The 13,289-nt window shown below is 44.1% G+C and overlaps 1 protein-coding gene across 1 annotated transcript in view; it reads right to left on the bottom strand.

Moving 5' to 3' along the window:
- mapk14b (mitogen-activated protein kinase 14b) overlaps window positions 1-13,289 on the bottom strand; it is a 38,033-nt gene that overhangs the window by 23,622 nt on the left and 1,122 nt on the right. The window lies entirely within an intron of this gene.

Consider the following 13,289-nt stretch of genomic DNA (forward strand, 5'->3'; position numbering starts at 1 on the left):
ACACCCCCATGTAGCCCCAATTTGCTGGCATACGGAATTACAGATACTTGGCAGGGAGTGGGAATAAAGCTACTTTATCCATTGATACTAGAGTGGTTCACATAACTGCTGGTCTCAAAAAATACATAAATGGGAATATGCACAAAGAGCAAATTACAGCTGCCATAAAAAAAATAAAAAAATAATGCAAGTCCATCCATCCACCCATTATCCAAACTGCTTATCCTGCTCTCAGTAACACGGGGATGCTGGAGCCTATCCAAGCAGTCATTGGGCAGCAGGTGGGGAGACACCCTGGAAAGGCCACCACACCACAAGGCCGACACACACACACACACACACACACACACACACACACACACACACACACACACACACACACACACACACACACACACACACACACATTTAGGGACAATTTAGTATGGCCCATTCACCTGACCTACATGCCTTTGGACGGTGGAAGGAAATCAGAGCACTTGGAGGAAACCCACGCAGACACGGGGAGAACATGCAACCTTCACACAGAGGACGGCCCGGGACGACCCCCAAGGTTGGACCACCCTGGGGCTCAAACTCAGGACCTCCTTGCTGTGATCCGACCACGCTAACCACTGTGCCGCAAGTGATGCAAGTGAAGAACAATATTTTGACATGACCAATTGCAGAAGACGATTAACAAAACTAGGTCAAAACCTAGTATACGGCTAGACCATGTATGGTCAATGTTCAAAAATGTGACCAGTTTGTTACAGGGGTAGTCAGTGTAGTGTCTATAATATGAATTCCTGGATATTAAATGCTCATCTGAAATTTTCTGTAGTGGTCCCAGTAATATTATTAAATGTACTGAAGTAACATATCACATGAAATGGTTAAGCTATGTTAGAGTAAAAAAAAGAAGTTATAAATGCAGTTGCAAGTTCTTGCAACTGCACTCAAAACCTTTTTTTCACTCATGTCTTGGGATGTTTGATTTGAAAGAGAACTTAATTTAATTGTAAATATACCTATTCCAATTATCTGTTCCAACTGGATCAGCAGAGGGAGTGGAGTAGTGACCGGGACAGCTTGGAGAATGGGGTAATTGGCCAGGTACAATTGGGGAGAAAAAAAAAGGGGGGGATCCCAAAAAAAAAAGTGAAGTTATTGAATTATTGTAAAAGCACTTAAGTGACGTTGCTGGTCACCTGATCCACTGCCCCAACCATGTCAAACATGATCCCTCAGTAGGTCAGTCACTCAGTCAGCGGCATTCGCGTTTGTAGGGCTGGTCCGCTCCAGCCAAAAAAAAAAACAACATTTCAACATTATGAGCACTGAAATTAATATTTTTTTCTAGATTTAAAAAAAAATCTAGAGTATTTACAGGCCCTTTCAAAGTATCTCTAGTTAATGCATCACATCTTAATGTTTTTTTTGCAGTTCTTTCAAAACAATTTCCCTAAATCCTACCAAAAAGCCTGGTTTGCTGCATTTTGATACACACCCTTCTTCCTCTTCCTCCTCAGGAGTATTTTATGAGTTCAGATTGATTGGCTGGCAGTAATAATAATAACTGTTAATTTATATAGTACTTTACTAAAACAATGTTACAAAGTTCTTTACAAAAAAAAAAAAAAAACAGACAAGGCAAAAATAAGAGTAAGACCAAATAAATAAGAGTCAAAATAAAAACTATTTAAATAAATAAAAACAAATATCAAACATTCGTTGAAGCTTTCATAAAAAGATGAGATTTAAAAGAAGCTAGAGACTTGGTTTGTCTTAGTTCGACAGGAAGAGAGATATTGCTCAGCCTCCCTGGGAAAGTCTATCTAGGGTGCTGGAAAAGAGGCTCCGACCGATTGTCGAACCTCGGATCCAGGAGGAACAATGAGGATTCCGTCCTGGCCGTAGAACAATGGACCAACTCTTTACCCTTGTGGAAGTGCTGAGGGGGGCAAGGGAGTTTGACCAGCCAGTCTCCATGTGGTTTGTGGATTTGGAAAAGGCTTACAACCGTGTACCCCGGGGCACTCTGTGGGGTGTCACTGCGGGAGTATGGGGTACCGGGGTAGTTGCTACAAGCCATGCAGTCTTTGTGAGAGCTGTGTCCGCATTCTCAGCACAAAGTCAAACACACTTCCGGTGGGTGTCGGACTCTGCCAAGGTTGCCTCTTGTCTCCGATTCTGTTTGTGATATTCATGGACAGGATCTCGAGGTGTAGCCAAGGTGAGGAGTGTGTCTGTTTTGGGAACCTCAGAAATGCATCTCTGCTCTTCGCAGATGATGTGGTTTTGTTGGTTTCATCAGAACGCGACCTCCAGCACGCACTGGGGCCGTTTGCAGCTGAGTGTGAAATGGCCGGGATGAGAGTCAGCATCTCCAAGTCTGAGACCATGGTTCTCTACTGGAAAATGGTGGATTGCTCCCTCCGGGTTAGGGATGAGTTGTTGCTTCAAGTGAAGGAGTTCAAGTATCTTGGGGTCTTGTTCACAAGTGAGGGAAGGATGGAGCGGGAGATTGACAGGCGGATTGGTACAGCATCAGCAGCAATGTGGACGTTGTACCAGACCGTTGCGGTGAACAGAAGGCTGAGCCAGGAGGCAAAGCTCTCAATTTATCAGTCAATCTTAGTTCCAACCCTCACCTATGATCATGAGATTTGGGTAGTGACCGAAAAGGTGAGATCGCGGATACAAGCGGCTAAAATGAGTTTCCTCCATAGGGTGTCTGGGCTCAGCCTTAGAGATAGGGTGAGGAGCTCGGCCATCCGGAGGGAGCTCAGAGTAGAGCCGCTGCTCCTTCGTGTCGAAATGAGCCAGTTGAGGTGGTTCGGGCATCTGATTAGGATGCCTCCTGGGTGCCTTCCTTTGGAGGTTTTCTTGGCATGGCCAACTGGGAGGAAACCCTGGGGTAGACCCAGAACTCGCTGGAGGGACTACATGTCCAGTATGGCCTGGGAACATCTTGGGATCCTCCAGGAGGAGCTGGAGGGCATTGCTGGGGAGAGGGACATCTGGAGTGCCCTACTTAGCTTGCTGCCACTGCGACCCTACTCCAGAGAAGCAGCTGCAGATGAATGAATGAATGAACTAGAGCTGTCTCGGTACTATGAAGTGCTCTAAAACCAGACTGGAAACTGTTAAAAATACTATTAGTGTTCATAAAGGAATCGATTTAGATTAAATAAGTCTCTCCAGAATCTTAGATAAAAAAGATTTGGAGATTGGTCTGTAGTTACATAAGGACAGCGGATGGTGGAGGCCAGAAAATTATTAAGATTTTGCAGAATAGCGGGACTAACAATTGAAAATACCTACTTGAGCAGCTTAATGGGAATGATGTCTAAGATACAGGGGGAGGAGTTCATATTGGAGACTGTAGTCTCTAAAATTGGTTGAAACTGGGTAAAAAAAACATCAGGTAAAAAAAAAAGAAGAAGAAGTGGAGCGACCATTAATAACAGAGTCAATTACACTAAAGAGAACTTTAGGATTGCGGTTATTTCTTGAAATCAGTTCAGAGAAGTACGCTGATCTCGCATCCTTAACTGCTTCTGGTAAATGAACATTTAGTTTTTAAGCGTGCTATGTGCTAATTCGGACTTGTTGTCCTTCCATTGTCGTTCTGATTTTCTACAGAGTCTTCTAATGGCACGAATGTGAGCATTCACCCAGGGGAGATTATTTGAGTTTTGTTTCCTAGTTTTAAACAGTACAATTTGGTCAAGGATGGATAGTCACTGATCATTGAATGAATTTACCAGTCCATCTGGATTGAGAGGGAGCATAGAGGGATTAAAGGATGATGAATTAAAAGCATCACAGAATTACACTGCAGAGCCAGCACTGAGAATGCAAGAGCATGTTTTAGGATAGTGACTAGGAATAGCAAGCTGTAGCGGAACTTTGAAAACGACAGCTTTAAGGTCACTTACAAGCATATCCATCAGACTAAGACACCCGAGAGAGAAACCAGATGAGTCTAAAATGTGACTTTTGGAATATGTGGACCCTTTAACAGATTGAATAAGGTTAAAAAAGTCTATAAGATTCAAAATATGTGAAGCCAGGGAATGGGAGGAACAACACACATGAATATTACAATCCCCAAGAATAAGTACCCTGTCATATTTTGCCATGAAAACAGAAGGTCAGCAAACTCAAAAATAAAACTAACAGAATTAGGGGGCCTATAAATTAAGATGCAGAGTAAAGAGGGGGGGCAGTGATTAACAAACATAAAACCTCAATGGAGATAAAATTACCAAAAGTAAACAGGATGGCACTTAAGACCTAACTCATAAAAAACAGCTAAGCCACCCCCTCTTCCAGAGGGCCTAGGAATATGAAAATATGCAAAATCAGGGGGCCTAGCTTCAATCAGGGGAACAGTGTCCACTGGGGACAGCCGTGTCTCAGTATACATAAAAAAGTCCAGATTATTAGAGACAATAAAATCATTAATGATAAAGGACTTATTACCAAGAGAGCTCACATTCAAGTGGCCAAAAGTATTTGATGTCAAAGCAGAGTTAAAACCAACTGGAGTACAGCAAATAAGATGCAAATTGCAGATATTTGCTCCAGATATTCGGCTGTTGTTGTTTCTACTACTATTAGATACGTCGTGTGGATGAGAGGCACAGTGCCTAATAGTCTGTATTGGGAAAACTCCCAGTGAGAGGGTCAATGACAGATGAGGCCAGTGGAGGGAGCCAGTGGGTGGAACAGTACCATGGGGTGCTACCACAGGCACAAGCGGAGGCTTCGGGATAGAAGTGTGGGGTGTAAACAGTCAGTCACGTGGAGAGGACTGTACGACATGCTGCAGGTTGGCCCCTACCATCCGGCCACCCAACCTGTTTGGATGGACTCCATCAGTTCTGAAGAAGGACAGACGATCCAAAAACAGATTAAAATTGTCAATAAAACCATTATTGTGAGCTCTGCAGGTGGAGATGAGCCTCGTGTGCAGGCTGCTGAAACGCCCCGCTCCACGGGCTAGGGTTGGAATAGGACTTGAGATAAAATAAAAACAGGCCTTTCACATGTACTTAAAAAGCTGAAAAGTTCAATAAAATCCTTTTTGGTTAATTCAAGACTGCTGATGAGCTGTATTGTTTGCCCCCACATGAAGAATCACTCGATTGGTGGAGGATGGGAGTGAGTGGATCAATCCTGGGAGCTTATCAAAGATATCAGGACTGTGGCTCTAGGGAATCAGTGAGTGGCAGCATAAGAAAAGGGATGTTCCTGATTATGAAATCCCCAACTATTAATGTAACTAGGGAGAAAAGGGGACGAGGAGATGTTGGCTGTGGGTACTCATAGCAAGAGAGTACACGAGCCACACTGTGTGTAAAAATCGCCGACTGGGGATGTGGTGTCCAAGCAAGCAATTGTTGTAATGAGTCAGCAACATCAGGTCCTAGAATGGATTTCTCCGCCAGCTCAGGGCACAGAAGACTTCGAGAGCGTCTAATCACGGCCTCTTTCAAGATCTTATGATGGGAAGAGGAGATCATTACCCAGGATGAAGACTGTTGTTTTGGCTTCCCAGTGGTATGGAGAGCACGGTGGGCACGTGGAATGTGGAAAATGGGCAGCACGGTGGAAATGGGCGGCATGGTGGCGTAGTGGTTAGCATGGTCACCTCACAGCAAGAAGGTCCTGGGTTCGAGCCCCGGGGTCCAACCTTGGGGGCCGTCCTTTGTGTGGAGTTTGCATGTTCTCCCCGTGTCTGCATGGGTTTCCTCTGGGTGCTCCAGTTTCCTCCCACAGTCCAAAGACATGTAGGTCAGGTGAATCGGCAGTGCTAAATTGTCCCGAGGTATGAATGTGTGTGTGTGTGTGTGTGTGTGTGTGTGTGTGTGTGTGTGTGTGTGTGTCGGCCCTGTGTGATGGCCTGGCGGCCTGTCCAGGGTGTCTCCCCGCCTGCCGTCCAATGACTGCTGGGATAGGCTCCAGCATCCCCGCGACCCTGAGAGCCGGATAAGCAGTTCGGATAATGGATGGATGAATGGATGGACGGTATGGAGAGTCACCTGAATACTGCTAGCCACGAGTGGGGTAGCTGCAGTGCCGGCAGGCGCCATTTTCGTAAAAGGGCCCTGATCGAGATGTGTCAGAACTGCAGGAACATCTGCTGGGTGGACAGGAGTGTTGTCAGACAGGATCGTGTAGCAGCTGGAGAGGCCTAGGCGAGGGGGGTAGGCAGCCCCATCTGAGCCTCTCTTGCGACCACGGACCACCACTTCGGCCCAGGACGACTGGTGGTTAGGTGTTGAGCAGGAAGAAAGCTGTGGACAAGTGGAGGGGTCCCATAGAACTGTGTCCTGGATGGTTGCACTGACAGGCAATCTGTTTGGACTGCCCAGAAGCCATGTCCATGAAGGAGGTCAAAAGGGAGTCTTTCTTATGGAGTTCATCAGAAAGCCGTCAAACATCCTTTTCAAGGTCAGCAATCTTTCCATTTGCTTTCTCTAATAGCATACAGTCCTCACAGGGCAAAGTTGGCATAATTGTTTGGTTAGCTTAGCCAGAGGCAAGAAAAAGCCACATACAGACCCCGTGTTACAGAATCGGCGGTTTCAGTGCAATCAAGTCAGTGCGGGAGCCGATGATCAAATAAAATCCACCAAGTGGTTATCAAGTTGTTAGTTATCGAAGTTAAAGATAAAGTAGTTAACAGCATGCAGAGCAACAGACAAAAAATGCCAGTAGTACCAGTTCCTAGAGTACAGCAGTGAATTATTCTACATTTATGAAATCATTCTTTGACTTGTAAGATCAGTATAAGGACAATACTCTTATTATGAGACACAGAATATTTGGAAAAAAAAATATCTGAAAATGTTGAAGCCATTAATGAGAATAAATTGGATCTATGGCAAAAGCTAACACAATGCACAAACAACAGTATGTAAGCAACGTGACCCCATTGCTCCCATTTCTTCAAATATGTCTGAACTGCAATAACCAATTTCAGCATGATTATCCATTATGTGGAAAATCTATAAATAGCACAGAACACGTTAGAGCGAGGCCAGCGCAAATCAGCAACTGCTCTGCAGTTCTACTGGGGTGGTACAAGTGAAATGCATGCATGGTTGTGTTTACTCTGGTGTGTGTGTGTGTGTGTACACATGTAGAGAGTAGAAGGCCTATCTGCATATCTGAGTTGAAAAGCAGTCCCATCCTTCACAAAAAGGAAGGAAAACACACAGTAACACTCAAACACGAAATGTGCAACTCAACTTTTATCAAATTCAGATTGTACCAATATAATACTACGAAACCTTCAACCTGACACAGAGACAGAAGAAGTATGAAGGCAATAGAGAGCGAGGCAGATGGACCTTGTCATGGGTGTGTGATCTGGGTCATCGAGGCTCTCTCATCCCAATTGGTGTTTCAGTTCACCTGCGCCCGTGTGCCTGAGTGACCCCGATTGCCCGGCTTCACTCACCTCCCCTTTCTCCGATTGGCTGTACGGGTCCTGTGCACCTGTGCTCAATCTCACTGATTGGTCTCCCGGGGTATATATGCCCCTTGGTTACTCGGGGTCTTGGTCGGTTTGTCTCACACACTTACCGAGACACTTATGGAGACTCTTGGTCACCTGATCGCTGCACCATTTTGTGTGCTTTCCCCACTGCTGTCTGTTCCTGCTGTTTGTAAGTGGTTTTTGTAACTAAAGCTTTGTTCAAACCCAGCCTGTCCTTGCTGTCTGCATTAGGGTCCTCTCCTGCTCCCGCGCATGACAGTTATATTTCCTGTATTTCTGTGAGCAAACAGCCCAATGATGATGATAAACCGTGTTTCTCCGGGGTTAACAAATCTGGCTGCAGCCCAAATGGACAACTACAATGACTGCTAACCATCTATTGGATGAAAATAAAAATATGTATGTACTGATTTAACTGTCAGTGGAAGGGGCCTCAGTGTGGCGTGGCGGTCTATTCCATTGCCTACCAACATGGGGATCTCTGGTTCGAATCCCCGTGTTACCTCAGGCTCGGTCGAAGATCCCTACAGACACAATTGGTCGTGTCTGTGGGTGGGAAGCCGGATATGAGTGTCCTGGTCACTGCACTAGCGCCTCCTCTGGTCGGTGATCCTCCCACGTGCTATGTCCCCCCTGGCGAAACTCCTGTCAGGTGAAAAGAAGCGGCTGACGATTCCACATGTATCGGAGTTGGCATGTGGTAGTCCAGTCGCCTCATGGCTAGGTTCCGGGTTCGAGCCCCGGGGTAGTCCAACGTTGGGGGTCGTCCTCTGTGTGGAGTTTGCATGTTCTCCCCGTGTCTGCCTGAGTTTCCTCCAGGTGGTCCGGTTTCCTCTCACAGTCCAAAGACATGTCGGTCAGGTGAATCGGCCATACTAAATTGTCCTTAGGTGAGTGTGTCTCGGCCCTAGGATGGACTGGCAGCCTGTCCAGGGCGTCTCCCCGCCTGCTGCCCAATGACTGCTGGAACAGCTCCAGCGTCCCCGCGACCCCGGTTGGGATAAGCGGCTTGGATAATGGATGGAGGTGTGTGTGTGTTGGATGTAGGGGGAAAATAACTTTAATGCATTTCAGTACAAGCTTGTTTCGTGCGTCACGCACTCGGCTGCCAACGTGCGTCACGCACGAAACGGCTTGTACTGAAATGCATTAGTTCCCCCCCCCACATCTGTCTTAATATTCCTCTCATTTATTTAGCACTTTCATCTACACCATTGGTTTCTGGGGGGAAAAAAACGCTTTTTTAAATATATATATATATATATATATATATATTGTGAAAAATGCAGGAATTTTCACCAGATGATTTGAATAGCTCCATTTGGAAAGAATTAATCATTCCAGAATGACTGGGGTAATTATGTAGGGGAGTGCATCTGCATAGAAAGCAAAAATAAAGAAACCAGAATTGTAGAGATTTCAGTTTTAAGAGTAGCGCAGTGTATGTGTGTAAACGTGGCCATCCTACCATGACAGCTGAAACTTCTGTGTGCCTGGTGCACAGCAGACAGTGAAAGATCAACAACGGACAAACGCGCATCCTGATACTTTTTAAAAATAAACACCAAAATATGCACTGTCAAAAATTCACACTATGTAGTCTGCACTTCACAAAAATAAAAACAATGAGAGAAGAAAAAACCCCACCTGATCTTAAAGATAATTTAAACTTTTAAAAATCCGTGCAACTGATGTTGCCTTTCTTTTTTGCAACCAAACCTTTTCGCTGTTTTTCTCCTGTTCCTCGCTCATTTTCAGGTCGTGATTGACGACTGGCCTGCTTTGGTTGTTAAACTGATCGAGAATGATTGTGAATGCAGCGCTTGAATGTCACTGACTAGCAACAAATTCAGTGTATCCAAGAACCCTTAAATCGGAGTAAATGATATCAGACAGACTTCTCTTGTAGATTAGTCATGAAAAATGATAACCGTGTGAGTTTAACTTTTGTATCAAGCAACAAAAAGATGTTTGAGTGAATTTGCCTTACATCCTGCAAGTCACTATTGTACATGTGCACATCACGATCTACTACCTTCAGCTGCTCCCTTTAGGGGTTGTCACAGCGGATCGTCCGTGTGCACATACACGATATGTACAAAAGTATTGGGACACCTGACCATTACACCTACAGGAGCTTTTGACATCCCCTTCTAAATCCATAGGCATTCATATGGAGTTGGTCCCCCTTTTGCAGCTATAACAGCTTATTCTTTTTGCCCATTCAACCAGAAGAGCATTTGTGAGGTCAGCCACTGATGTTGGACGAGAAGACCTGGCTCACAAGCTCCGTTCTAGTTCATCCCAAAGGTGTTCGATGGGGTTGAGGTCAGAGCTCTGTGTGGGCCAGTCAAGTTCTTCCACATCAAACTCACCCAACCATGTCTTGATGGACCTTGCTTTGTGCACTAGGGTACAGTCATGCTTGAACAGAAAAGGGCCATCCCCGAACTGTTCCCACAAAGTTGGAAGCATAGAATTGTCCAAAATGTCTTGGTATGCTGAAGCATTAAGATTTCCCTTCACTGGAACTAAGCGGCCTAGCCAAATCCCTGAAAAACAATCCCATACCGTTATCCCTCCTCCACCAAACTTTACAGTTGGCACAATGCAGTCAGGCAGGTAACATTCTCCTGGCATCCACCAAACCCAGACTCATCCATCAGACTGCCAGACAGAGAAGCGTGATTCATCACTCCACAGAACACGTTTCCACTGCTCCAGAGTCCAGTGGCAGCGTGCTTTACAACACTCCATCCGACGCTTGGCACTGTGCTTGATGTAAGGCTTGCATGCAGCTGCTCGGCCATGGATTGGAAATCCATTCCATGAAGCTCCCGGCGCACAGTTTTTGTGCTGATATTAATGCCAGAGGAAGTTTGGAACTCTGCAGTTATTGAGTCAACAGAGCGTTGGCGACTTTTACGCATTATGAGCCCCAGCACTAGTTGACGCCGCTGTGTGACTTTACGTGGTCTGCCACTTCATTGGCTGAGCTGTTGTTCCTAAACGCTTCCACTTTTCAATAATACCACTTACAGTTTACTGTAGAATATCTAGCAGGGAAGAAATTTCATGAACTGAATTATTGTAAAGGTGGCATCCTATGACAGACCTACGCTTGAATTCACTTAGCTCTTCAGAACGAGCCATTCTTTCACAAATATTTGTAAATGCAGACTGCACAGCTAGCTGCTTGATTTTATACACCTGTGGCAATGGGTCTGAATGGAAAAACCTGAATTCAATGACTAAGAGGTGTGTCCCAATACTTTTATACACATAGTGTATGTGTACATGTGTATGCACACATATGTGTACATCGCGATGACAATGCTAAAACGATATATTGTGCAGCCCCAGCCAGTAGGTTGGTTGACTTTCACCAGGGCACCGGATGCAAGAGAGAGGTTAGTCATACACTTCGCCCAAATTTTACCAAAAGGTTAAGGGATCTGAGCTTTCAAACTTTCAAAATGAAATGAACTACAAAACCTCTGTTTCTTGAGCTATCCATGTACTCATCAGATTGTATGATGCTAAAGCTGGGCAATACATATCTATATAGGCCTAATACCGACATCATGATACAAGAATGGATATCATGTAGGATTTTGGCTATCATGACATAACTAACTTAAACGTTATGATTTCCTGATCTTTAAGGCTACATTACGGCAAAGTGAGTGCAACAAAATTTCTGAATTTATTTTTAGCTGAGTGAATTGGACGAGTGCCTTCACCTGCTTGGTCATCATACCCGGACTACTATAATGATCTTTTCCTGAAATATTCTTATAAGTAAACATCTTACGAAATCACCATAAACCATCTCCAAAATATCATCATTCTGTTTCTATCACATTATTGATAGAAATATTTAGTCAATATCAGCCAGCCCTATGTGATATATCAGCTTACAATACCCCAATGCATGAATGTGAGTGACACTTACTTTTGTTCGAAACCGATGTTTTGTCCCAAATGCAAAGCATTCAGAACAGCAAGGTTTTATTAGGACAAGTTCCAGTACTTGGTCTATGCTGTAGCTTTGTAGAAATCCTTGTAGCTTCCTCTCATATAAGTGGAAAAAACCCCATAATCAAGTGCATATAGACCATTCAGAAAGCAAGCCCATATATCTGGCAACACAAACACAGTGTTAGTGATGCAGCTGCTAATCAGCAGAACAAACATGAACGTTTAAGCACACACACCATCCAAATAGCTAGTAATGAGTGTAAGTGCAATAACGAAGAACCATAAAAATGTGGGCTGTAAAAAGAACATTAAAAGTTCAGCATCAACATGGAGCTTACAAGCGTTAACACATTTCTGATGTGCTGACTGGTTCAAGATATCCCAATGTGAGAACGGTTTAAGATGAGCTGCCGGAGCTCATTTCCTCCTTTACTGTGACAGTATCAGATTAGGGCGCCATGCATCTGAAACTATTGCTATTGCATGATGACAAATACAGTTTAGGAATGTGTGCACATGTACATGTTATTATTTGAATAGGCTTTTGCTTTGAAAGTCTATCCGCCTACATTACGACATTCCAAAGATTTCCTTCTCCAGTTCAGCCTGAAATACCTGAGGGCTGGGATTTACAAAGTTGAGTTGAATATTCTCTTTCACCTTCTATGAAAAGCAAGGTCCAAAGACCCAAGCTCTATTTCGGCTATGTGTGCCTTGACCTGGGTTTTCCAAAAATACCTCAACAATGCCATCTTTGTGAGTGAGGAAATGAGCACAAATGATCCATGTGTGCTAGGATGCTTTTAGGGCACACAGCACTGTTCTTTACACTCTATGCACAATGAGTGGTTCTACCATCTTAATCTCAATGCAATTCAAAGCTCAACCTCAAATCTCCATCGAATAACATATTTTAAACCCGAGGCTCTTTTTTGCTAGGCAGACAGTTTGTGCCCAAAAAGCCAAATCATTCCTCTCTGATGAAAAAATGACAATTCCTCCAAAGCGTGGAGAATGTGTAAGCAATTTGTTATGAAATTGTGAAACGTGAATTAAAGAAGACAAAAACCAACTGCCATTTAAGCAGAGATTATTACAACCAAATATTGCACACGATATTCCAAGAATGGACACAATTCAAAAATAGAGGAGGTGGTAGTGGCTATTGAGGGGCAAATTGGGAAATATGAATAAAAAACAAAAATAGCACTTCATACAATCTTTAATTGCAGAGTCCAAGTAGGGAACTCTGATGAAAACAACAGACGCTATGAACAGGCTGGCTGGTTAGTAAACTGAAAGCAAACTGACAAAAAGCCTTGACACACTGGGGCTGGCACCATGACGTTGTTTGTGCATTTCTAATAACTTCCCATTTAGACCACCTTGCCTTCACCACATCGCCACCTCATTAATGCTGGCTCACAAGCAATCGTTTCCCGAAGGCATTGTAAAGGGAACCTCGGAAAGATTCCCTTTACAAGTATACATGTGACAGTTCTTTCTAATGCTACAACTCCCTGAAAGACAACTGGGGTAGCAGCAGAAAATAAGTGAATGATGCAATCAAACTTTAACCCAAAGACACATGCAGCAATTGATAGGCAATTCATCACTGATGCAGAAAATAAAATCACAAATAAGAATAATGACGTTTCTATGAGAGATTTTTTTGTCAGATGTCCTACGAAATGTGTGATGACTAAACGACTCTAGGGCTAAAGCAACGACCTAATCTCGGGACTATGAGTCATGGGGATAACAGAAAGGGAGAAGGGGTGACATCATTCTAGACTCATCATTGTCGGGTGGA

The sequence above is a fragment of the Lampris incognitus genome, chromosome 2 (assembly GCF_029633865.1).
Source record: "Lampris incognitus isolate fLamInc1 chromosome 2, fLamInc1.hap2, whole genome shotgun sequence".
Lineage (NCBI taxonomy): Eukaryota > Metazoa > Chordata > Actinopteri > Lampriformes > Lampridae > Lampris > Lampris incognitus.